Source organism: Macaca thibetana, chromosome 9, assembly GCF_024542745.1.
Source record: "Macaca thibetana thibetana isolate TM-01 chromosome 9, ASM2454274v1, whole genome shotgun sequence".
In the NCBI taxonomy this organism is placed as follows: domain Eukaryota; kingdom Metazoa; phylum Chordata; class Mammalia; order Primates; family Cercopithecidae; genus Macaca; species Macaca thibetana.
This window is the reverse complement of record NC_065586.1, coordinates 123740797-123767116: the sequence shown is the minus strand read 5'-3', so window position 1 is coordinate 123767116 and position 26320 is coordinate 123740797. Positions and strand designations below refer to the sequence as shown.

General features: G+C 40.9%; 1 protein-coding gene across 2 annotated transcripts in view; it reads right to left on the bottom strand.

Annotated features, from left to right (window-relative positions):
• LOC126962584 (peptidyl-prolyl cis-trans isomerase A-like) overlaps positions 1 to 26320 on the bottom strand; it is an 890552-nt gene that overhangs the window by 618639 nt on the left and 245593 nt on the right. Inside the window, exon 1 of one of the 2 annotated variants that reach the window (XM_050803804.1) lies at positions 2208 to 2220. The exons of the other annotated variant lie outside the window; for it this stretch is intronic. The gene's annotated coding sequence lies outside the window, so the exon portion shown is untranslated. Of the gene's footprint in view, positions 1 to 2207; positions 2221 to 26320 lie in introns of those variants that run through there. 2 annotated transcript variants of the gene reach the window in all.

The following is a 26320-nucleotide window of genomic DNA, read 5'->3' as shown; positions in this document are numbered from 1 at the left end:
AGATTGGCACCAGCAAGAAAAAAAAAATCGCTAAACTTGAAGACAAATGAAGGGAAATTATCCAGCTTAATTTTTAAACTGATTTATTTGCCTTCTTATTGAGCTGTCAAAGTTCTTTATGTATTTTTACATACTTAATGTCCTCCCAGAGAAAGACATATTGACTAGATAATAAGGAAAACTAATACTTTATAAATATTTTCCATCTATCTGAAAATACATGTAGCATTGCACACATGTACATCTTTACAAAAGAATAGAAAAATTTTTAAATTTTAAAGTTGGGGTTACATTTTTCTAAATGATTAAATGATTGTGTGGGACTCTGGCAGCAATTAAATTCTTGTCTTCCAGCCATACGCACTCTACTTTCTCTGCTTTGTGATGCTGGGGCTGGGACCCAACAAACCGCGTGTCAGTTTTGCCAGCTGCTCCCTGTGGGAACTGCCAATAGAGGGCGCTAGCGGGAGGATGCAAGGCTGAGAGATGGAGACTGTTGATGGACTCTGTTTCCTGTTCCTATCAGCATCAGTCTGTTCCAGAAGAAGCAGCTGATTCGTTTTCAGTTCTTCCACCAACGTCCCCAGAATCAGCCTCACCATGTCACCTCTAACGTTACCTGCCCCACCAGCCAAGCAGCCCCTCCTGCTTAAAAATCCGGGTACCAGTCCCACAGAGACCTTCCTCCAAGCTTCTAAGCTTTGATAATTCTGCTTCCTTTTGTTCTCCGCTCTCTGAACCTTCATGTATACTTTTTGTCTTTTCAGTTCTATAATACCTGGTTAATAATTATTTATATTAAATTTCCTTGTTAAAATAACTGGAGTGCCATTTGCAGGTCCAGCTCCTGACTGGACCCTGACTGCTAGGCCATCTGGATCACAGGTCGAATTCTTCGATTTTCATTTCCACCCTCGGTCTACTTGCCATTTTAATAAGCACCAAGGAGCAAGGTGTCTTTTGACTTCTCTTGGTTTAGTCTCCAGTTGGCAAAGGAGTAAAGCAATGTGGAGCTGGTGGTGAGGAATCGAACGCTCATCCCTGAGGGATTCTGTGGTTGTCTCTGTCTTCACCAGAGTTTCAAATATGAGAATTCTCTCAATCCAGAGGGCAGTTTTAAGGGGCTATTCTGAACCTGGTTAGAATTAAATCTCAGACTCACCAGGGCATTATCATGCTACCTCTTCAATAGTTCCAGCAGTCTGGACTGAGGTTGGACTAAATAAGAAAAATAATACCCCGTCTCTACTAAAAATACAAAAATTAGCTGGGCGCCTGTAGTCCCAGCTATTCAGGAGGCTGAGGCAGGAGAATGGCGTGAACCTGGGAGGCAGAGCTTGCAGTGAGCCGAGATCGCGCCACTGCACTCCAGCCTGGGCGACAGAGCGAGACTCCGTCTCAAAAAAAAAAAAAAGAAAAAAAAGAAAAGAGAAATATTAACTAATTATTTCTGATTCTGCCTGGCCTTCTCTGTTACTCCCTCATCCCACCCCACCATTTGCTGTCCTGCCTCTTTGAATTAGTTTTCATAAAGCACTGGGGAATTTTTTTTTTTTTTTTTCTTTGAGACAAGTTCTTACTCCCATGCCCAGGCTGGAGTGCAGTGTTGCCATCATGGTTCACTGTACCCTTAACTTCCCGGGTTCAGGTGATCCTCCCACCTCAGCCTCCCAAGGAGCTTGGGCTACAGGCGTGCACCACCATGCCTGGCTAAATTTTTGTTTTGTTTTGTTTTGTTTTGTGAGATGGGGTTTCACCACATTGCCCAGGGTGGTCTCAAACTCCTGGGCTCAAGTGACTCAGCCTGACTCAGCCTCCCAAAGTGCTGGGATTACAAGCGTGAGCCACCATGCCTGGCCCACCTGGGATCTTTCAAACTGCAATTCTGATCACTTTGTTCTCCTGCTTCAGAGCTTTAGGATGTGTCTATTTACATTTAAGAAAAAACTACAGATCTATGCCATATCCAAAAGGCCCTGCCTGGTTGGCTCCTGGTCCCGCTGCTGCCATGTCACCTGCCAGCCACTATTGGTCCCTCTTCCCAAGCCCCAGACATACCGCTGGCCTTCCAGCACCTTAAACTACACCAGATCCTCCATTCATGAAACCCATCAGCCTTGAATGTTCTGCTCCCAGGATTTACCCGCCCACTCTTACTCATTCTTCAGGTCTCAACTTAAAAGTCACTCCTCAGAGCAGGCATCCACGACCCCCACCTTCTGGAAACAGTCCCTCTGTAACCCCCTTAGCACCTTGTCTTTCCCTTTGATAACCTGTATTGCAACTTGCAATGATGTATTTATTTGTGTGGTTATTATTTGTGGAAGATATCTGTCTTCTTCAGGTGACTGTGAGCACCCCACCAGGACAGGGACCAGGCAAATTCTGTTCTTCACTGTATTCCCAGTACTCAGTGTGGGCCCTGGTGTGTGTTCAGAGGTCTGGTAATCATTGAATGAATGAAGGTATGCATGAGGCAGATGTAGCTCCCCCTAGAATAATCTACAAACAGCCCCTCTGCCCAGGACTTTCAGGTTTTAAGAACTGACCAAGATTCAATGTCACAACAGGGTATCCTGAGTGTGAACAGAAGTGAGCATCGGGGCCTTGCTCTCCCCATTGACTCTACTCAGTCCCATTCCCGAGGCTCTCGTCAGTTCAGTGGTTTCTGGTGTTGATTTCCCTGAGCAAGACGACGTCCTGGTTCGTGCCATGGCCTTGATGTGTCCTTCCCAATGTCACTAGCAATCAGTTTGTTTCCTGATTACCTTTATCCACCATGAATAATTATTAATGTTATTATTAGACCTAAAATGTTACGAATAAACAGCCCTCTTAAAAGTCCTCTTACATGGTGTATAAAGATCCTCAAGGTGCTGTTGACATTAGGTTGACAAGGCTTGGAGCTCTTCACAAACTGCCTTTGAGGATTGGAGAGGGAGTAGGCTCTTTAGAGGTACTAAGACTTGCCTCTACAAGGTGAGTAGTGATAAGTTCTGTCATCTAATTTTATATGAGTGTTCATCATCTGCTGATCAAGGGGTCAAGCAGTTTCCACATTAATACCTCATTTAATCTTTGTTGTAACCCAACCGCATGTACGTGATGCTGTTTTTGCCATTTTATAGGTGAGGAAGCGAGCTGAATGCAGTGAGATGACTTGCTTCAAGACTCTCAGAAAATAAGTGGCAGATCCAGCCACAGCAAGCATAGTCCAGAATCCCCTCCCCAAAACAATTTTATGTGCTGAATTTAAGAAACAATTTTCTATTCCCTGAAACTATGGAAACCCATTACAACAAGATCCAGGCATGATTAGGAAGCCTCAGTAAGGTCATGGCTATGACTCTGTTAAGCACATTTTGGAATGGGGGCTGTTGGAAGCATCCAGACCACACCTGCATCTCCTGTAGCAAAGACCTCCTCACTTTCCCATGGGGTGGATTCCACAAACAAGACCCTTACATGGCCCGGTAAGCAAAGCAATCATTTTCATCTATTTTATTCCTCAAAAGTGGTTAAAATACATGACATTAAAAATACAATTCTTCTTTTAGAGCTCAGATTTTATGATCTACCCCATGGGATACCAGAAAACCTCAATTAAAATAGGTTATTGTTCACAAGGGGGGAAATGTGCAAAGCAAGTAATTATAAATTTCTCCTAAAAGGTAAAATTTATTTATTTAAAGGAGCATGAATATCAATGATGGTACAATTAGTGAAATGCTCCAGGAGCTAATTTTAATATCAGGGAAGGTAGATTAATTATTTTCAAATTGTGAGGATATTAGGAAAAAAGCGAGAGTAAGGAATCTCAGGGCTCAACATGACCTTAAAGAAACCCCGGCCCAATGCACTTGTGTTCATTTCCCACACACACACCTATGCAGTCTTTACCGCAGAGCTCTGCTGCCAAGAGATGATTCTAATGTTTATCAAGTAACAATGGGTTAAAAATGGCAGAACTGGAGAGACTGTCTGGGATTCGATTTCACTTAGCTAATGACCTGTGTTCAATTCCCTTAAAGGGGAAGGATCCTGGAATAGCTGTTTTGTTTGTTTGTTTGTTTTGTTTTGTTTTTGAGATGGAGTCTCGCTCTGTCACCCAGGCTGGAGTGCAGTGGCACGATCTCGGCTCACTGCAAGCTCCACCTCCCGGGTTCACGCCATTCTCCTTCCTCAGTCTCCGGAGTAGCTGGGACTACAGGTGCCCGCCACCATACCCGGCTAACATTTTTGTGTTTTTAGTAGGGACGGGGTTTCACTGTGTCAGCCAGGGTGGTCTCCATCTCCTGACTTCGTGATCTGCCCGCCTGGGCCTCCCGAAGTGCTGGGATTACAGGAGTGAGCCAACAAGCCCGGCGGCATAGTTGTTCTTTTACAATGTAACTGAAGTGTCAGGCTAGATTTTTGTACTGCTTTGTGAAGCATTTTTCTAGAAGCAACCATGTACTCCTCATCCTGAAAAATCCAGCAACTTGTTGAAGGCAGATATATAACAGAGAAGTTGAAGGCAGAAGATCCAAAGAGGCAAAAGAAAAATAAATCATTTTTAGCCCAAATGTTACTGATAACCTTAGTAGATAAAAATGTATTCTATGAGCATTTTTATTTGCAAGAAAGCTACAAAGTAGTTTATATATTTTAGTTGAAAAAAAAGGTTGATCTAATATATTACATAAATAGAAGTCAGTATTTTTAAAACTTTCTATTTTCGCTACTTAAAAACAATGGTCTCACCTACCGTTACTCAGAGTGATTCTTGGGTACAGATAAATAAATTAATTGGGTTTTGTTTATTTGTTTGATTTTGCTGTATATTATAACGATCAGTACTCTGAGTCCAAAACCAAATACATAAAAATTCCAAACTAGATATCCACTCTTCTCATTAGATTTTTCAGTGTGGAAAATAAATATGTTCTCATTTGAATCACATTTCACATGATGCATTTTTTCCCTTAGTTTTCAATTCTTTGTCAGAGCTATGTATTACAGAGTCGTTTAAAACAGACTTGAGCTGGGCAATGACCAAATAAATTCATTTTGAAGAGAGAAGATGTATTCTGCTGTGCATTTTGGAATTATACCTTTTACTCATATTTTTCCACATGCTGCATAACCAGTAACAAGTCACAAGACGGATTGTACTCTTGGGCATTTTTGAAGGGAAAAAAGTCAAGGACATTACTTGCTAGAAAAATGTTTTTACATGAGGCACAATCTATTTGTGTTGTTCCATGGAAACTTCTTTCTCACTAGAGCTTCTCCCTCAAAATCACTTTGCAGGAACTGCGCTTTCCACCTTCTTCCTACCTTCCCCAGCACCTGGAATGAGCCCCAGGGCCATGGTGGTGCTTAATAGCTCTCAGTGCCGACTCCTTTAGCAAAGGGCTGAAACACTGGATACAGGACCTCACACAAGAGGGTTTTCAGGTTCCATCTCTCCTGGATTAAGCTGCCTCAGACCTGAGTGCAGCAAGTGAATTCCAAGGGAGAGAAGGAAGCTTAGTTTTCAGGCCCACTGAATCTCTGGCCTCTTTTTAAGACCCAACAACCTTCAATAGAGCTTTCTGACAGGTTAGGAGAATTTTTTGTGCATATGGAAGCCTCCTGGCTAGTGGATCATGATAAGGTTTTGAGGGGGATCCTGGTTGTCTACATGGGCAGTGTTCTGTCAGTGACAACTTGGGCTAGCTTTCAAGTAATTAAGATTTCAACAAATGCCAAACATAGGAGAAGGGGGAAAAATTCCAATTTTCAGGAATATGAATTTTAACAGGGTTGGTGTACAGGAACAAGGGGAGCAGTAAGGTGGATTAACCCATAGAAGGTTGAAACTAGAAGGGCTTCAGAGAGTATCTACAGCTTCTGTTCCATTTTATGGGCAAGGAAATCCAGTTGCTGTGGGGAAGTAACTTGATGGTTATGTATCATGGCGTAGCATGTCACTCTTTTTGATTGTATACCAATCTTGTTCAACACTGAATATAAAGGCTTGAACCTCCTACAAGTTATAGAGACTAGATGTGGCAAGGGGATCTGGAGGCATGGCAACAGCGATTGCAAGCTTAACTGCCGAACAAAGTCTGGTGTGTTAAGGAGCAAATTGAGCCAGGCATAAGGTGACTCTTAATCTCAATGTCGGGGGGGCAATAGGGAGTGGTGAGGATTTGGTAAGTTGGAGCACTCATGTCCTATCCAAAGGGGACAGCTGCCACCCAGCGCCAGCTATCTTTGCCCTATAGGAGGGCAGGCCCAGGGTGGCAGCTCTTTCTACTTTTCAAAAGAAGACAGAAGTCACATATTTGTGTGAAATTATAGTTGACTCTTTTTTTTTTTTTAATACGGAGTCTCACTGTGTTGCCCAGGTTGGAGTACTGTGGTGCAATCTTGGCTCACTTCAACCTCCGCCTCCCAGGCTCAAGTGATTCTCCTGCCTCAGCCTCCTGAGTAGCTGGGATTACCGGTGCATGCCATCATGCAGGGCTTATTTTTGTGTTTTTAGTGGAGATAGAGTTTCACCATGTTGGCCAGGCTGGTCTCGAACTTCCGACCTCAAGTGATCCGCCCACCTTGGCCTCCCAAAGTGCTGCAATTACAGGCGTAAGCCACTGCGCCCAGCCTATAGTTGATTCTTAAACAGTGTGGGTTCACTTGTACTTGGATTTCCTTCTGCCTTTGCCACACCTGAGACAGCAAGACCAAAACCTCCTCTTCCTACTCCTCTGTAGCCTATGCAATGTGAAGACCACAAGGATGAAGAGTTTTATGATGATCCACTTCCACTGAATGAATAGCAGATATATTTTCTCTTCCTTATGATTTTCTGAACAGTTCTTTTCTCTAGATTACTTTATTGTAAGAATACAGTATATAACACATATAATATACAAAATATGTGTTAATTGACTATGCTATTGATAAGGCTTCCAGTCAACAGTAAGCTATTAGTAGTTAAGCTTTTGGGGAGCCAAAAGTAATATGCCAAGTTTTGACTGTGTGAGTAGGGATAGGATGCAGTGTCCCTAATCCCTGTGTTGTTCAAGGATCAATTGTGTTGTGAATTTAAAATGTGATCCCCATTGTGGGGGTCAAACAAAACACCTCTGCAGGCTAAGTTAGCTCATGAACTGTAGTTGGAGACCTCTGGTTTAGAGAATGAACTGGACTTGCATTCCAGAAACCCTGTCTCCTCCAGGCCTGCCAGGCTGTGAACTGACCAACTCTTCAGGCACAGAGATCTTAATCTTAGCCCGCTGGCTACCATGAGTCACATCTTGAGAGATGAGTCATAGCCTCTTGACACTGAGAAGAAGCTTGGTCTGCTGTTCTTTCTTTAAGCCGAGGCTGTCCAAGCGATGCCACAGGCGCTGAGAAAACCTCCCTATCATCTTGTCATGGCTTAGCCCAGAGAGGTTTCCATCCATTTGTGCTGTTGGACAGGGCAGAATTAGAGCCCCAGTCGTGGACACAGAGCAGGGGTGCAAGAGGAGCTATTGCTAGGTGACTACATGTTTTCTGTGTCCCTGGGATCCTTATACTTTTGGTTAAAAATGTTTTCATGTTATGTTGAGAAAAAATGTAGAATGCTACCCTGCTGCCAGGGAAAGAAGGAACATTTTAGTCCTTTTTAAAATGACTCTCAAATAATGAAATGCCATAGGGTTTCTTAAATTACAAAATATGTTTACACATTACACAGATTTACAATTATTTTTCCACCCTCCAGACAGAAACAAACAAAACAATAAATACTAAAATAGTCACATCCAGTTGTTATCAATGCATGAAACTCCATGTTTTACATTCTTGACTCTTCCCTTGTTTTCTTCTTTTCCCTGCGTGTTTTTTTTTCCCTCTTCAGCTACTTCATATTCTAGCAATTCCACCCTTCAGAACTTGAACTGATGTTCAACGAACCTTGCAATAGGACGTTTTCCTTATCCCTAACCCAAGAGCCTTCTTTAATGGGTTAAGCCTTTGTTTACTTTTTCAAAGAGACTGAAAATATGTTGAGAGCCCTGGGCTTTAATTCCACGTGTGCTGTCATCAACCAACTGTGAGACTAGGAGATGCCCTAATGTTTCTGGGATCCATTTTCTCTGTGTAAAATGGATCAGTAGAAATATGCTGCCATGCAAGCTAATATGAGAATGCAGGCGGGGAGTATAACTGTGCAGGCAAAGAATTTGCTGCTGCAGCCTCAGCGGGAATAGCGTCTGGAACATGTATTTGCTGATTATATGAATAAATTGGAAAAACAGTTCAATAGGTGCATATGGAACAGATCGTCTGGAAGCACATTTATATAGAAAAGGTAGAATATTACATTCAGGATTTTATTACCATAACTTTTAAACTAAATTACAGCCTAGTTCCTCTGATTTATTCTCCAGGCCATTTTATATCTTCTTCATGACTTTCTTACGGAGCCTGCTAAAAATTATCTATATTTTTCCAATTTTTTTCTAAAATAATTTTACTTCATCTTCAAATGAAACTTCAAATAGACAAGAATTGCACTTATATCCTACAATTTACAAGCGATTATTTTATTTGTCTCTGTTACAAATATTTATTCATGTATAAAATGACTTACGTAATCATGATAAGCATTTTGTGTTTTAACTTATTAAATCAATATTTAGCAACAAAATGCCTTTTAAACTTTATTTTCTCTTTCAGAAATTTTTATGTCAGCAGAGTATCTCTCGCAGGTTATCTCCTTAGGGTTAATACACCATAATTCCTAAAACACTCTCCTGTTAGTGGATATTTAGATGTTTCCCATATTTTAACTTCTTGAACCTGACTACAAATGCCAAGAGGGCAAAATCTTCTTACTTACCATATATAACTGTTAAGTTTCAATGCTAACCAAAAGCAGGTTGGGCACGTTGGCTCACACCTGTAATCCCAGCACTTTGGGAGGCCGAGGTGGGTGGATCACTTGAAGTCAGGAGTTTGAGACCAGCCTGGTCAACATGGTGAAACCTCATTTCTACTAAAAATATAAAAATTAGCCAGGTGTGGTGGCAGGCTCCTGTCATCCCAGCTACTCAGGAGGCTGAGGCAGGAGAATCGCTTGAACCTGATAGGTGAAGGTCGCGGTGAGCCAAGGTCATGCCACTGCACTCCAGTCTGGGCGAGAGAGTGAGACTGTGTTTCAAAAAATAAAAATAAAATAATAATAATAATTTAAAAAGCAAGTGAAAAGCACTCTAGGTATTTTAAACACAAAGGGGCTTAATACAGGAATGTGGTGCTCACAAAGTTGTCATAAAGACTAAAGGCTAAAGACAGAGGAATCAGATGACTATCAGGAACTACTGTTTTCAAGAAGAGAACACTGCAGGAAGCTGGGTTAGAAAGCTGCTGCTGCCACTGCTACCCCACCTCTTAAGACCTGCGACCCTACAGCCTGGCCTAACAGTGGAATGGCCCAAAAGCAGAACTAAGAATGGCCTCCACCCACCTTCTGCTTTCCAAGTTTCACATACGTGCATCTAACTTTTGGGACCTAATTTGCACCAAGATTCCTAGCTGCTGGGGACTTTTAAAAGTGTTAGTTCTTACTTGTCCAGCCTCTGCAGTAAAGAAGGCACACTGGAAGGAGGTAGGCATGGATATTGAAAGCCCACTCACTGCATCCATCAACAATTCCTTCACTGGCACCAAGAACAGTGCTGGGCATATGTAACATGAATATATTAGCAGCTAGGTCTCTGCTGGGAAGGTGCATAGAGTCTATCTAGGAAATGGGTGTGAAATGATCTAAATGCAATAAGACCAACGAAACAATTTCTTGAGCAGTAAGTGACAATTATTTGATTAGAAAGACAGAAATGCATTTTGTTGAGGGCTACTATTAATCATTTATAACACCAAAACAAATTAGAGGTGAATGTGGACAAGTTTTTGGCTTATCTGTCTGCCTGCCTTATGTGGCATTAAGGCAGAAAGCTATCAAAAGGCCAGCCATTTGTTGACAGATTTTTGTTAGCCCTGTTGTCCCAACTAATGTTTTTGGAAGACAACCTTACATACCAACTTCCTCTGATAGGACTTAGTCCCAATTATGTGTACAATTTAGATAGTTGGGGATCATCAGAATATTGTGTAGAATTTAGTGCTTCTGTTACACACACTGGACTCTCAAAGACAAAGATAAGACCACTAGGTAATCTGTCAGAAAAGTTTTTTCTCTCTCCTTGTTACATGGGCACTGCCAAGGTGAAGGAGAGGAGAGTACTGAATGTGGAGGAAGCTGAAGGAAATGTTTTAACATCCTAGTTTTTGGGACCTTTGTGGACACTTATCTCACGTTGGCCTTGGGCAGGACTTGACTGAGCTGCGTGATTGGTAAATTGTAACATTCTTCATGAAATGGTCCTGTGTGTTACCCTAGCTGTTCGTCAACACAGGAAGGAATATTTGACATATGGTGGGATTTTAGCAGCTGGAACAAGATGAGCAAGTTTCAAGGCAAGAAAGTTCATGGTCTATTCATGGATGGTGCTAAGTTCACTGGGTTTTAACACAAAGATTGTTTGAGAAGGTGCTATAAATTGAATTGCATTTCCCCCTAAAAGTCCTAGCCCTCAGTACCTCAGAATGCCCCCTTATCATTACAGATGTAATTAGTTAGAATGATATCATACTTTAGGAGGGAGGACCCCTAATCCAACATGACTGGAGTCCATGTGAAATGGGGGATATTTGGACGCAGACACACACACGGGGAGAACGTCACGTCAGCATGAAGCTGGCCCCCTACGAGCCAAGGAGAGAGGCCTGGCACAGATCCTTCCCTCTGAAGGATCAACCCTACGGACCCTCTGATCTTGCACTCCTAGTATCCAGAACTGTGAGACAATAAATGACTATGATTTAAGGCATCGTTTGTGGCAGCCTTGGCAAAAAAAATACAGGAGGGGCATAAGAGGATAGGTGGTTGAGAAAGGCAATTTGGGGCCATATCAAGAAATTTGGATAGAAATGACCTGTAGAGAGGAGAAAAGACAAGACTGGTAGTTTGGGGGTAGAAAAGAGAAGGGTGGGCCTTGTGTTCCAGGCAGATGGCAGGGGGAGACCTGATTGGCATGGGCAGGATGGAAGGTTGGGAGCCCTGTGGGCTTCCCTGTGGTCCAGATGGAATATGCAGGGCCTGGGCAGGGGCAGGTCAGTGGGACAGGAGACTTGGTCGCTGATGAACTTGAGTGTGCTGGCAGGGAGATGGTGAACCAGGCTCAGAGGTCCCAGCCTGGCCAGAGCAAGGAGGAGAGGTTGCTGGGGCTTCGTTTGGAATTTGGAATTTTGTGAAAAAAAAACTTTCCATATGGGAAGTTCTCAGATGGTTGTAAGTTTGGAACAGACCCTCAAGGCAATGCTGGAGGTGTCTGTTCCAGAGTTGGTAGCTTTGGGGTGAAGCTGAAGCCGCCACTGTGGACAAAAGCACCAAGTGGGAAATGCAGTGAGGGAGGAGAGTGCAGAGTCTGCCTTCAAATGGGTCCCTCAGGAGAGATGCTCAGAAGCGATATGAGTGGGCCAATCCTGTGCATATTTTTATGCTCTTACTATGTGTTGCCAAATGACTTTCCCAAAGGACTGTACCATTTTATAATGCCACAAACTAGCACTGGACAAGGAGATCTTTTCCCACTGGATTTTAAAATCTGTTTGTGTTCAGTACTTCAAGCCATCTTGATTTGCTGGGATAAAACTTGCTTCATCGAGATAAATAAGTCTTTGAATGCATGACTTAATTTCCTTTATGAGAACGGTGCTGTGGCTCACTTTTTTTTTGGTCGTTCCATGCACCGTCAGCATCACCATCACTCTCACCATCAGCACCACTGTCGTGTTCGCTGGAGAGCTGGGGCTCACCTAGTGTTCTGTGGCAGGTTGCCAGGGAAGCTGTCAGTCCATGGGAGCAGTGAAAGTTTCTGTATCTGTTCCCTATCCTTCCCAGCCTCTGGTTTATTCAGGGACCCTACGTGATGAGGAACCTGGAGCCAGGCTGGTTGCACAAGAAACTGGAGTGAGGTTGGCTGGGAGCCTCAAAAAAAGGGAGCGGAAGCTGAGGCAGCCAAGGAAGAGAAGGCCAGGCAGGAAGGACCCTGAGGTAGTGATAGTGCCCAGAGCATGGCTTCCCTGACACCACAGTTCTGTTCCACTAGAGTGCCCCCTCTAGACAAACAAGCATGAAAGGATATTTCCATGGTTTCACACTTTCTTAGAATATTACCTGTGATTACCAGCCTAAAGCACTATCCATTAGGTCAATGGTCCTGGACTGTTTTCCTAAGAATGCAGCACACAGCACACAGCCCAAGCATGGTCCAGGAGGCCTGTTACAGGTGCACTTGGAGGAAGAGGCTGAGGCTTGAGTGAGAAGGAACAGCACAGCCCAGCCTCACCGAGGGAGGCATTCTGAGAATGATTGGACTGGCATGCTGCTCGTTCTCTGATGCTGTGCCTCCTTCATCGCAGTCACAGGCCTAATTCATTGCCAGGCACAGACAAATGCCCCCACCATCGTAAACACTGCCTAATGCACTCACCTCTACCATGACAGCAATTATGTGCACAGAGAACAATTTGTAGGGTGAACTTTTTCACTTGCTGTGAGGCTTCTATTAGTCTTCACCAAGTGCAGTTATTACAATGTAAATGCTATGCTTTAATTAGTTTTTGTGTATCTGTTTACCCAATTAGCAGAATTTTTCCAGGAGCATGATTGGTGGAGTTCGGCTAATGATGCACACATGCGCACACAGAGCGAGGAAGATGATTGATGATCACACACATGTGGCCAATAAAACATTTGATAGGCAATCTTCTGTTTTTAATAACATGAAACATTTTAAGGGAAGAGAAACAGGGAGGAAAATAAATCTATTTTTATAGAGCAGGAGATGCAACGAAACACCGTATGAGTAGGCCAAGTATGTGTTCAATAAAATTATCATTATAGGTGATTTCAATTATTCCAAACTAATTGGTAATCTCTAAGGAATTCTGCACCACAGGCTCCCTAAGAAACAGACACACAGAGAGTATGGCTATCTTCTGATTCAGAAACTCCTCAGAGCAAAATCCCATATTTCTCAATGCCAACCAAGATGGTGCCTGCAAATTAGAATTAGCCAAGACACCAAGGTCAAATAGGGCTGCAGATTTATTACAAAGATGACAGGAGATTTAATTTAAAACCGGTATTCCTCTCTGCTGCTGAGAAAGTGGCTTCCATTGAATGGTGCTTGCTGGCTGACTTTAGATTTGGTGGAAACCTTCCAGTCGCCTCCAAAGGTATCAGGCGCTTCCTGGAACCTCGCCTCCTTAAGTAGGGCCATCTTTTGAGTGATATATCATCGGCGTGTCCTGTGCAGATTATTCCACTAATATATCATTAGAGCAACAACTTGCTCTGGTGATGGATGGCTAATAGAGTCTGGGAGGTGCCATTCTCTCCATGATGGACTGCTCCCTTATTCTGATATATACTCACCATACTGCCCATGGGTCTTTTGTGAAGGGGAAGGGACAGGTTGCTGATTGGGTTTTGTTTACAGAAGCACAAATGAAGCTCTTTCCAGTGGAGGTTCCTTGTGGATCATCCCAGATGAAATCATATAAATCCTGCATCCAGCAAGAGTCTAAAAAGTCAGGATCTTGGGTAAGCAATACTGAATGTTTGAAAGACAGTCACCTCTGTGGGAGATAGATGCCTCGGCTATTGGAGCAACAATGGATTATCTTTGATTTTCAATGAATGTGTTACTCTTGGTATCCCATATACTCCTATACCCATTTTCAAATAGAATTCTATTAGCCCTATTTTCTAACAGATGAGCACCACTCTTAGGTAAGCAGGACATTCTGCAAAGCCCAACTCCATCAGTCATAAGCAGGGCTTGAATTTCTGCCTTGCTTAGCTGTAGATTACAGGCAGATCCTGGGGTTCAGAAAGAGGGGTGCCATATTCATTTGTGGGTGCCATTTATACCCCATTAAGTCTCTTGCTGTCAATAATCATCCAGCATGTCATTTAACAGATCAACTAATGTTTCCCCAAATCTCCATGCAATTCTTTTAAAAGGGGCTGGTAGTGCGAGGCCAAACTTGGAGCATCTTTCTTCCCACTTTGGATGTTGCTCTATAGCTGTAGTTTAAGACTATTTCAAGGGGTATTTTAATATATTGGCCTGCACATTTTGAATCACCTCTAAAATGATTAAGAGCAACAGTAGCCTCCTGGTATAGAGGGTTTTAAATTCTAAAAGCATAGTCACATCGTTATGCAATGTGGATGGCTCTCCTGCACATCCACCTATCACATAGATTGGGCCAGTATTACAACCCCCATTACAGGGAAGGGGCTGACACCACGCCCCTTTGGGCAGAGTCAGCACTGGACATACGCCTCCACGGCACCAAGCCCTGCCTCTTCCCATTCTACCAGCTGCCTGCCCCTTTCACCAATGAATCATTTCAGTATCCCTGAAACTTTTAACAATCCTTCAAAGCAAAATCCCTGGGAGAATCAGCCGCAGCTTTGTGAAATAAAATCACACATAGGGGCATGTTGCTGGAGTTAGTGGAGTTATTTTAGCTGAAGTTAAAATTTCTAAAGCAAAATAACCAGGGACCTCAAAGCACCTGAAGGACCTCAAAGCTGCTGAAACCACAATTGGAGTGAAATACCTGTAGATTTAAAATCCCTGTTGTATCCAGCTAAAAATATATTCTTATTTCACTTAGAAATATTCTTGAAACTCGACAGGCTGACATCATCCTGCTCTGCCCCTTATGGATAAATAATGCCCAAGTCTTGGACATCACAGGCTCTGCTTCTGTTTAATTAAGGTATGTTGAGGGTTGACTGATCCTTCCTCTGGCTGGCTTTCCTGGATCGGATCCTGCCTGGGGCCAGTCTCCCCTGCTAAGCATCACCGCCCAGGTATAGCTCATGGTACTCCAGGCTTACCACTAAACTGTCCTGGGTGCCTGGGAATTTCTACCCACTGGAAATGAGGGCCCTCCACCCTGATACATGACTGTTCAGTGTCACTCCGGCTACCATCTTGTCCCCGCTAGCTGGAAGAAAGTAGACTCACTGGGCTCAGCGTCCATGTCTCTCTCCTTTCTCTCTTGCCCTCAGGCAAGTGGTTGCTTGTGTAGAGGAGGCAAAAATAATTGTTCCTTTACCCTTCATAGTTCTTAGCTGGGACCCCCATTACAAAAGCAGATTAACAAGAGAAAAACGAGGAGACATTTATTAGCGTGTATACCTCATGTATGCATGGCAGATACCCAAGGAATAAACAGTAAATCTCAAAGAGGTGGCCTAGATCTCTGGCTAATACAGCATCTTCAACTAAAACAAAAAAAGAAGGGTGTTAGGGAGGCGAGTTATGGGAAACTCAAGGTGGATAAATGCCACTTAGTTTGTTACTGGGAGTCCTGGGGTGCTGCCTCCAGACTGATGAGGGTGTCAGGTTTCTGGTGAGTGATCAACTTTTGTCCTTCTGTGATAAGAGGGGAGAAGGGAAATATTTAAAGTTATGTCCCATCTTAAGCAAATAGTGGGGAGGACAAACAGCTTTTCTTGTGTCTGTTTCACAGGTGCCTGCAGCTCAAACCAATCCTTCTGCCAAAGTGGCGTATTCTGGGTGGAGCGTATTCTGCTGCCTTCACTTAGTCTAGGAGGACCCAGTGTCAATGCCCACAAAGGCAAGCCCACCATCCTGGAATGATTGTGGAATCCACATTTTGGTTCAGGCAGTCATTTAAATTTATCCAACAATTCAACTTCAATCCTTGGAACAAAGTTAATTTTACACCTTTCATGTATTTATTTATTTATTTATTTTTGAGACAAGGTTTCACTCTGTTGGTCAGCGGTGAAATTGCACCTCACTTCAGCCTCAAACTCCTGGGCTAAAGTGATCCTCCTGCCTCAGCCTCCTTAGTAGTTGGAACTACAGATGCGTGCCACTATGCCCAGCTAATTTTTTAAAACTTTTTTTTTTTTTACAAATGGGGTCTCACTATGTTGCCCAGGCTGGTTTTGAACTCCTGGGTTCAAATGATCCTCCTGACTAGGCCTCCCCAAAGTTCTGGGATTACAAGTGTAAACCACTGCATCTGGCCTAATTTTACACTTTTAAAAAAGTATTAAAAATACATAGTCCAAAGTTACAGGGTAATAATGAACTTTTAAAAATGCAGTCTTGTCCCAATCTCCTCCCAGAGGCAAGCTCTTAGAACCAGTTCTGTTTTAGTTATTTCTAAGGTTACCTTCGTAGCCCTCGGTAATATGCATATGCCTTCATTTCTTGGCAAATCAACATTAAATATCTTCTCCACTGTTAGGTTTTTAGTCAGAAATTCTTTTGTCATTTATAACAATTACAACAGAGATCAAAATGTGCACCATTCACTTATTATAATCCACCCTTGATATGGCTTGGCTGTGTCCCTACCCAAACTTCATCTTGAATTGAACTCTCATAATTCCCATGTGTTGTGGGAGGGACCCGGTGGGAGATAATTTGAATCATGCGGGCGGTTCCCCGTACTGTTCTCGTGATAGTGAGTAAGTCTCACGAGATCTGATGGTTTTGTCAGGGATTTCCACTTTTGCATCTTCTTTATTTTCTCTTGCCACTGCCATGTAAGAAGTGCCTTTCGCCTCCCACCATGGTTCTGAGGCCTCCCCAGCCATGTGGAACTCTAAGTCCAATTAAACCTCTTTTTCTTCCCAGCACTGGGTATATCTTTATCAGCAGCATGAGCACGAACTAATACAACCTTTATTTGGTACTTTTAACACTTTCTGGATACTTCAGGGACTGTACTGTTCCATCTCCCTCATCCCATCCCTTGTGCGTTTGTCATCGATTTTTCTTCTCCGTATGCTCTAAATGCCAGGAGACATTGTTTTGAATGTTGCCTTAAACAGGCCATATTAATTTATATTTACTCACATATTCATCCTTTCTGAAGCTCTCCCTTCCTTCTTGCAGTTCTTCGCTTCCATCCAATGTGACTTTCCGTTAGCCTGGATAAATTCCTTTGGTATGTTTTTAGTATGGTTCTGTTGGTAATAAAAACCTCTCCATTTTTTACTTATCTGAAAATGTCTTGTCTTTGCCCTCATTTTTTCTTTAATCCTTAAAGCGTCTCTTTTTATTTATTTTTAAATTGAGTATTTCTTAGGTATACTTATGTGCACAAATCTTAAGCGTATAGCTTGATACATTTCTAATATGTTGCCGAGATCCAGAATAAAACATAGAGCATTTGTAGTGCCCCAAAACACTCCCTCAAGCCTCTTGCAGTTGCTAGTCCTTCAAAGGAAAGTACCATTCGATTATCATCCTAGGCTAGTTTTGTCTGGTTTTGAACTTCATAGAAAAGGAATCCAGAATATGCAGTCTTTTCTGTCTGGCATCTCTCCCTCCATATTACGTCTGTGAGATCCATCCATGCTGTAGCCTGAAGTCATGGGCCATTCCTTTTTATGGCTGTGCAGTATTCCATAGAGTAGCTATACCACAATTTATGTATCTATTTTACTCCAGATGGACACTTGGATTCTTTCCAGTTTTAACTATTATGAATAATATGGCTATAAACATATTCATACATGTCATTTGTTGAACATCTGCACTAATTTCTCCAGCAGTGAGATGGCTGGGTTACAGGGTTAACATATCTTTAGCTTTGGTAAATACGGTCAGAGAATTTAACAACATGATTGCTTCTCTTCAGGGACCCACCGCCAGCGTGAGCATTGTGGTTAATCCTCATTCTCATCAGTATTTGGTGCTGCCAGTCCTTTTTAGGTTCAATCATTGCAAACCAGAAATAAAATTCGAAGCCCCCCAACCAACTGAATGGACCCCTCTTCTTGGCCAAGGGTGTTCTAAAGTAAACCCAGTGTTAATATTAAAACACAGACCTTAAGACTGACAAAACAGGGTCTTTGTAGCAATAAGATAGCAACACGACGGATAGCAGGTCCTGAAAGAAATTGAAGAATTTTACCCTAAAATATATTTCCTTGACATGTTTTGAAATGGTCCTGCGAAGCTGTCTCTCATGGGGAACGTCTACATTCAATAGAGAATCTGTCTCCCTTCCCAGGTCCTTTTTTTTCGGATCCAGGAGAAAATAAACTAAGAGTGTGGCACTCTGATAAGAATCATTTACTATGTATTCTCTCTGAAGCCTGCTACCCAGAGCCTTCATCTGCATAATAAGAATCTTGGTCTCTACAACCTTTTATCTTAACCCAGATACTCCCTTCTATTGATTCCAGGCCTTTAGATAATAACTTAACTCTTTCAATCAATTGCAAATCAGAAAATCTTTGAGTCCACCTATGATCTGGAAGGCACCCCGCCTCAATGCACCTTGATGCCCCACCTCCCCACCAGCACTTCAAGTGGTCCTGCCTTTCCAGATGGAACCAATGTACATCTTACATATATCGATGGATGTCTTATGTCTCCTTAAAATGTATAAAGCCAGGCTGTAGCCTGGCCACTTTGGGCGCATGCTCTCTGGATCTCTTGGGCTGTGTCACAGGCCATGGTCACTCACATTTGGCTCATAATAAATGTCTTCAAATATTTTACGGAGTTTCACTACTTTCATCAATGTCAACACCATTATAGATGGGGTGTAGGGGGAGCCCTTGTGATTTGACTCTTTGTTTCCCTGATGGCCAAAGATGGCCGAGCTGTTTTAGACTCCGCTGGGATGTCATCCTTTATGAAATGCCTGTACAAACCTTCTTGATTTTTGATTAGGATACCTGTTTTTTTCTGTTTGTAGGAGCTCTTGGCATAAAAGCTCTTTTTAAAAAAGTAATCTTTATCTATCCAAGGTCATAACAAAATTCCCCTATGTGTTCTTCTAGAAGCTTAATTGTTTTATTTTTCATATCAGGTCTCTGATACATCTTGAATTCATTTTAAATCATACTGGAGTTTTCATTTGAATTTCCCTGGTGGCTAAAATAATGTTGAGCATCTTTTTATGTGCTTATTGACCCTTCGTATATTTTCTTTTTCTTTTCTTTTTTTTTGAGACAGTGTCTCGCTTGTCACCCAGGCTGGAGTATAATGGCACAGTCTAAGTTCACTGCAACCTCCGCCTCCTGGGTTCAAGCGATTCTCCTGCCTTAGCCTCTCGAGTAGCTGGCATTATAGGCGCCCACCACCACACCCAACTAATTTCTGTGTTTTTAATAGAGATGGGGTTTCACCACATGGACCAGGCTGGTCTTGAACTTCTGACCTCGTGATCCGCCTGTCTTGGCCTCCCAAAGTGCTGGGATTACAGGCGTGAGCCACTGCGCCCGGCTCATATATTTTCTCTGTGATATGTTGTTTTAAATGTTTTGCCCATGTTAATGAAGTGGTTTTGTAACTACTGAATTGTAAGAGTTCTTTTTATATTCTGGTTACAGAAACGTTATAAGACATATGTTTCACAAATATTTGCTCTCATTCTGTGACTTTTCTTTTTATTTTCTGAAATATCTCTCTGTGTGTGTGTGTATAAATATATTTTTAGACAGTCTCACTCTATCACCCAGGCTGGAGTGCAGTGACACAATCTTGGCTCACTGCAACCTCCACCTACCAGGTTTGAGTGATTCTCATGCCTTGGCCTCCCAAGTAGCTGGGGTTACAGGTGTATGCCACCACACCTGGCTAATTTTTGTATTTTTAGTAGAGATGAGGTTTCACCATGTTGGCCAGGCTGGTCTCAAACTCCTGACCTCAGGTAGTGCGCCCCCCTTGGCCTCCCAAAGTGCTGGGATTACAGGCGTGAGCCACCACACCCAGCCTGAATAATATATTTTAAAGAGGAGAATCTTCTAATTTTTGATGAAGTCCAATTTATCAGGTTTTTGATAATTTGTGCATTTCGATCTATTTAACCCATGGTCATAATGATATTCTAGTCTGTGGTGTTCTTCTACAGGTTTTACAGCTTCAGCTCTTACGTTTAGGTCTATGATGCAATTTGAGGTACTGTTTGTGAATGAGGTAAGGGTAGGGATTCATGTTTTTGCATATAGCTATCCCTTTGTTTCAGCACTTTTTTTGAAAAAAAAATTATTATTTTCTCATATTGAATTTCCTTGGAATTTTTATCAAAAAATCAACTGAACATGCCTTTGAGTCTGTTTCTGGATTCTTTATTTCATTGATCCATATGTGTATATTCATAGCAATTTCACTTTGTCGTGAATACTGTAGCTTTACAGTATTTCTTGATGTCAAGTTTTTCACCTTTGTTCTTTTTCAAAGTTTTTTTTTAGTTATTCTAGGTTATCTGTATTTTTATTTAAAATGTAAAATCAGTTTGTCATATGGAATTTTGTTCTATATATTGTTGGATTCAAATTGTTAAAACCTTATCATTTTCCAGTCTACATTGATGAGTTACATCGATCAATTGTTTTTCTTGTAAAGTCCTTGTCAGCTTTGAGTGTCAGAGTTATGCTAGCTCTATCAAATGAATTAGGATATTTTCCTCCGTCTTGTATTTTCTGATAGAATTTATGTAATATTAGCATTATATATAATTCTATATGTAATATATATGCAACATTTATTGTATATGCACTATAATATGTATATATATATATTTGTGACAGGATCTCAGTCTGTCACCCAGACTAGAGTACAGTGGCACTGTAATGGCTCACTGAATCCTTGAACTCCTGGGCTCAAGCAATATTCCTACCTCAGTACCCCAAATTGTTGGGATTACAGGTGTGAGCCACCACGCCTGGCCCCCTTAGTACTTTATTAAGTGTTTAACATAATTCACCAATGAAGCCATTTTAGCTTGGAGTTTTCTTTGTAGAAAAGTTTTTGGTTATAAGCTCAATTTGTTCAATGGATATAGAACTATTTATGTACTGAAATATTTTTCTTGTTTCAATTTTGGTAATTTATTTTCAAAGAACTTGCCCATTTCATCTAATTGTAAAATTTGTTGCTATAAAATTGTTTGCAATATAACCTTAATATATGTAATTACTTTTGTCTATAGCAATGGCCTCTTTTATATTTCTATATTTTACTTTGTTTTTTTTTTTTTTTTTCTCTTTAAATGTCTTTAAAAGTTTGGTAATATTCCCCTATGAAACCATCTGATCTTGGTGCTTCTTTGTGAAATAGTTCCTTGTTAACTTTTTATATTGCTTCCACAAATATTAATCTGATTAAGTATTTTTCTTTAATAGGATCAATTTTGGCAAACTATGTTTTTCAAGTAAGTTAGGGGTTTCATCTGGGTTTCCAGCTCATTTATTTAAAGTCTGATTAATATCTTAATTTAAATTTTTTTCAGTTCCAATGGTTGTCTCCTTTAGTTATTTCTTATTTTATAAAGTCTTTTCTCCTTTTTTGATTATATTAGCTAGTGACTTTGCAGTTTTGTTAATAAAAAACAGTATTTTGATCCATTAATTAGATATATTGTTTTTTTCTTTTCTACCTCATCAATTTCTACTTTTATCCTTATTGTTTTCTTCCATATTCCTTCTATGGGTTGCTTTATTCTCATTTTTTAGTTTTTTGGGGTTAGAAATTTAATTTATTTTTATCCTCTTATTTTAAAACATAAGTATTTAAGGCTGTACACTTCACTTTAATACCTATTTTAAATGTGTTTCATACAAACAGATATGCACTGTTTTCATTAACGTTATTTTTCAAAAATTTTGTAACTTCTGTATTTGCAGTTTTACTCAGGAGTTATTTAAGAGAAGGCTCCTTACTTTCCAGGTGGTAAGGTCTTTTTAAGTTCTGTTATTATTTCTAGTCTTGCTGAATTATAATGAAACAGTATTGCTCATAATATTACTATTTTTTAGAAAATTTACTGACTCTGTCTTTGTAAGTTAACATATGATTACTCTTTGTGAATTGCATCAGTGTGCTCAGGCTGCCATAACAAAATATCACAAACTGAGGGGCTTAAACACAATTCTGGAGGCTGGAAGTCCAAGATCAGTGTGCCAGCATGGTGGGGTTCTGGTGAGGGCTCTCTTCCTGGCTTGTAGATGGCAACCTTCTGCCTGTGTCCTCACATAGCCTTTCCTCTGTGCATGCACACTGCGTTGGTGTCTCTTCTTATAAGGACACTAATTGTATGCACCAGAGCTCTACCCTTATGACCTTACTTCATGTAACTTTACTTCCAACATGGTCCTGTCTCCAAATACAGTCACATTGGGGATTAGGACTTCAACACATGAGTTGGAGTGTGGGAGAAGAAGGCACACACATTCAGTCCATAACACAAGTATCCCCTTGGCACTTGAGAACTACCATACACCACCCCCTGCATGCTTGGAGTTACCGTCCAAGACCCCCAGTGGATGTCTGAAACCACAGATAGTGCTGAACCCTGTGTATGCTTTGCTGTATAGTATCAGAGGCAACCTGTCTTTCCATATTTCATGCCCTGGTGCCTCTTTTGCACTTTTAAAAATGTTATTTCTAGTGGGCATCTTCTTCCAGTAGAGCTCATTTCAATTGAAGACTTGCTTTAGATGGTATCCTTCCTCCTTGATCAACTTCAGCTCTGCTGGAAGCGTGGCAGCAGCTTCTTCATCAGCCGATGCAGCCTTTCCAGTAATTTTTATGTTTTTCAGTCCACACCTGAATCTGTGTAATTATTCCTTACTTGCAATAAATAGCTTGGTGTCACTCTTTTCAAGGGATCTCTTGCTGAAGTCTTCATATAGGCTCAGTACTTTCTGGTGCAACACATTGTCATCATCAGTTGGAACTTTTATCTTCCACCCACAAATGTAATGCCTTTTCCATCTTAATTAACTTATCACACACTGCAACTTTTGGGATTTGAGGTGTGACAGCAAAACTGGGATAATTTTTTCCTTTACAATTTAACCAATAGAAGATTCATTCTTACTTGAGATCTTAGCAACTTTAGCATAGGATTTTTTAAAATTTTCTTACTAAGTTGAGAACTTTCACCTTTTCACTTAAAGGAAGCACATTATGGTTTCTCTTTGGCAAGTCTGAATTGCCATCATTACTACTTTTGCATTTGAGGCCAGTATTAAGGAAAATAAGAGTTAGTTGGACATGAACACTACCATCCCATCACAGCCGATCTGACAGTCCAGATAGCTATGAAGTGATCAGTGGGCAGGTGGCGTAGACATCAAGGGTACGCTGGACAAAAGGATGATTCCCGTCCTGGGTGGGATGCAGCGGGACTGTGTGAGATTTCATCTCACTACCCAGAACAGCATCAATTTTAAACTTACAAATTGTTAATTTCTGAAATTTTCCATTTCATAAGTTCAGACTTCCATTGACTTTGGATAACAGAAATTGTATGAATCCAAAGATGAGAGGGGCCTACCAAATTCTCTGTTTTATTGTATAAACTTTGATACAGTGAGAGAGAAAAATAGAGAGGACACACCTCACCATATTGTATTGTGTTTAAGTATTATACATCCTTACTAAATTTATTTTGTCCTCTTGATCTAACTTGTACTAAGAGTGATATTTTAAAGACTCCATTTATTGATGTGTTTGTTTCTGTCCCCTAATACCACCTGTAGGATACACTTTATAAAAGTGGAGATTCTGGATATTAGCCCTTTGTTAGATGGGTAGATTGCAACAATTTTCTCTCATTCTGTAGGTTGCCTGTTCACTCTGGTGGTAGTTTCTTTTGCTGTGCAGAAGCTCTTTAGTTTAATTAAGTCCCATTTGTCTATTTTGGCTTTTGTTGCCATTGCTTTGGTGTTTTAGTCATGAAGAATCTACAAAGAACTTAAACAAATTTACAAGAAAAAAAACAACCCCATCAAAAAGTGGGCAAAGGAAATGAACAGACACTTCTCAGAAGAAGACATTCATGCAGCCAACAGACACATGAAAAAATGCTCATCATCACTGGTCATCAGAGAAATGCAAATCAAAACCACAATGAGATACCATCTCACGCCAGTTAGAATGGTGATCATTAAAAAGTCAGGAAACAACAGATGCTGGAGAGGATGTGGAGAAATAGGAATGCTTTTACACTGTTGGTGAGAGTGTAAATTAGTTCAACCATTGTGGAAGACAGTGTGGTGATTCCTCAAGAATGTATAACTGGAAATACCATTTGACCCAGCCATCCCATTACTGGGTATATACCCAAAGAATTATAAATCATGCCACTATAAAGACACATGCACACATATGTTTATTGTGGTACTATTCACAATAGCAAAGACTTGGAACCAACCCAAATGTCCATCAATGACAGACTGGATTAAGAAAATGTGGCACACATACACCATGGAATACTATGCAGCAATAAAAAAGGATGAGTTCATGTCCTTTGTAGGGACATGGATGCAGCTGGAAACCATCATTCTCAGCAAACTGTCGCAAGAACAGAAAACCAAACACCACATGTTCTCACTCATAGGTGGGAATTGAACAGTGAGAACACTTGGACACAGGGTGGGGAACATGACACACTGGGGCCTGTCGTGGTGTGGGGGACTGGGGGAAGTATAGCATTATGAGAAACACCTAATGTAAATGATGAGTTGATAGGTGCAGGAAACCAACATGGCACATGTATACCTATGTAACAAACCTGCACATTGTGCACATGTACCCTAGAACTTAAAGTATAATAATAAAATAATAAATACATAAAATAATACATAAATACATAAAAATATATACACTCTAAAAATAGTGGAAGTGCTTGCTCTACTTTTTTCATCCACAGGCATTTGTGGTTTTTGTCTTTATTATTAATTATGGTATTTTTTTAACACTCAAAAGTATCCTTTGTCATATTTCACTTTTTTTTAGCTTTAATTCCACTTTTTTCTAAGATCAGGAATACAAGCACTGATTTCTTATTTCTTCCATTTGACTAGTATTCATTTGCCTTCCTAAATAACAGGGTTCTACGTGTGCTTTGACAGGTATCCTTTATATACATTATAAGGTTGGGTCTTTCTTTGTGAGAAAAGCCAAGAATCTTTTGCTTTAACACATGGGTTAAATCTATTCACATTTACTAATATTACTGGTATGTTTGGTCTCACCTTTGTCATACTCTACGTTATAATTGCAATATGTATTATGTAATATTTGCTGTGTTTTTGTCTCCACAGGATGTGTTTTAATTGCTTTTTTCTTTTGGTATTTAGAAGAGTCTGTTTTTGTTTGAATGCTTGCTTTAATGTACTTAGTTCCCTGGATTTTTACTTTTAATTGCTGTCTGGTTATTATTTTTTCCATGGTATCCTTGACTCCCACTTAGTACCTACACAATTAAAAATGAGCTTGTTCTACTTTCTCTTGCCCTCTTCCTTGTGTCCTTATTTTTAACAGCATTATTTCTGCCTCCTCCTATCGTATAACATCTGGATATTACTTTTCCACCTAGTGTTAATGTTACATCTATAAATTAAATGCACACAGTCAATTCTTTTGCCGCTGTTTTCCCCAGCGTTCTCTGAGTTGTTGCATGTTTAAAATTTTTCCTATGGCTTTGATATTTGAAGGACAGCATGACTGGAAATCACAATTTGGGCTCATAATTTATTTCCTTAAGTTTCTTGACAACGCTATTCAATTTTGCTTCTCTTTGCATATTACTATTTAGAAGTCTGGTGCTAGTTAAATTATCTTGCCCTTGTAAGCAATTTGATATTTTTATTTGAAGAGCCTTTGAATATTTTTCTTTATCTTTAAAATCTAACAATTTGGCTGGGCATGGTGCCTCATGCCTGTAATCCCAGCACTTTGGGAGGCCGAGGCGGGTGGATCATGAGGTCAGGCGATTGAGACCATCTTGGCTAACACGGTGAAACCCCATCTGTACTAAAAATACAAAAAATTAGCCAGGCGTGGTGGCAGGCGCCTACAGTCCCAGCTACTCCGGAGGCTGAGGCAGGAGAATGGCGTGAGCCCGGGAGACAGAGCTTGCAGTGAGCAGAGATTGCGCCACTGCACTCCAGCCTGGGCAACAGAGCGAGACTCCATCTCAAAAAAAAAAAAAAAATCTAACAATTTTACTCAAATAGGTTGGTATCAGAATTCATCATTTTGAGTCAATTGTACCAGGTACCCTGGGAGCTCTTTCCTATACGGGGCAGGGTCTTTTCTTTCCAGAAAGTTTAAATGGAGTATTGTTTTAAATATTAGTTCTCTTTCATTATTTGGTTTCCAAATTCAGGAAAGCCAATAGTATGTATGTTGGACTTCCTTTGCCTGTCTTC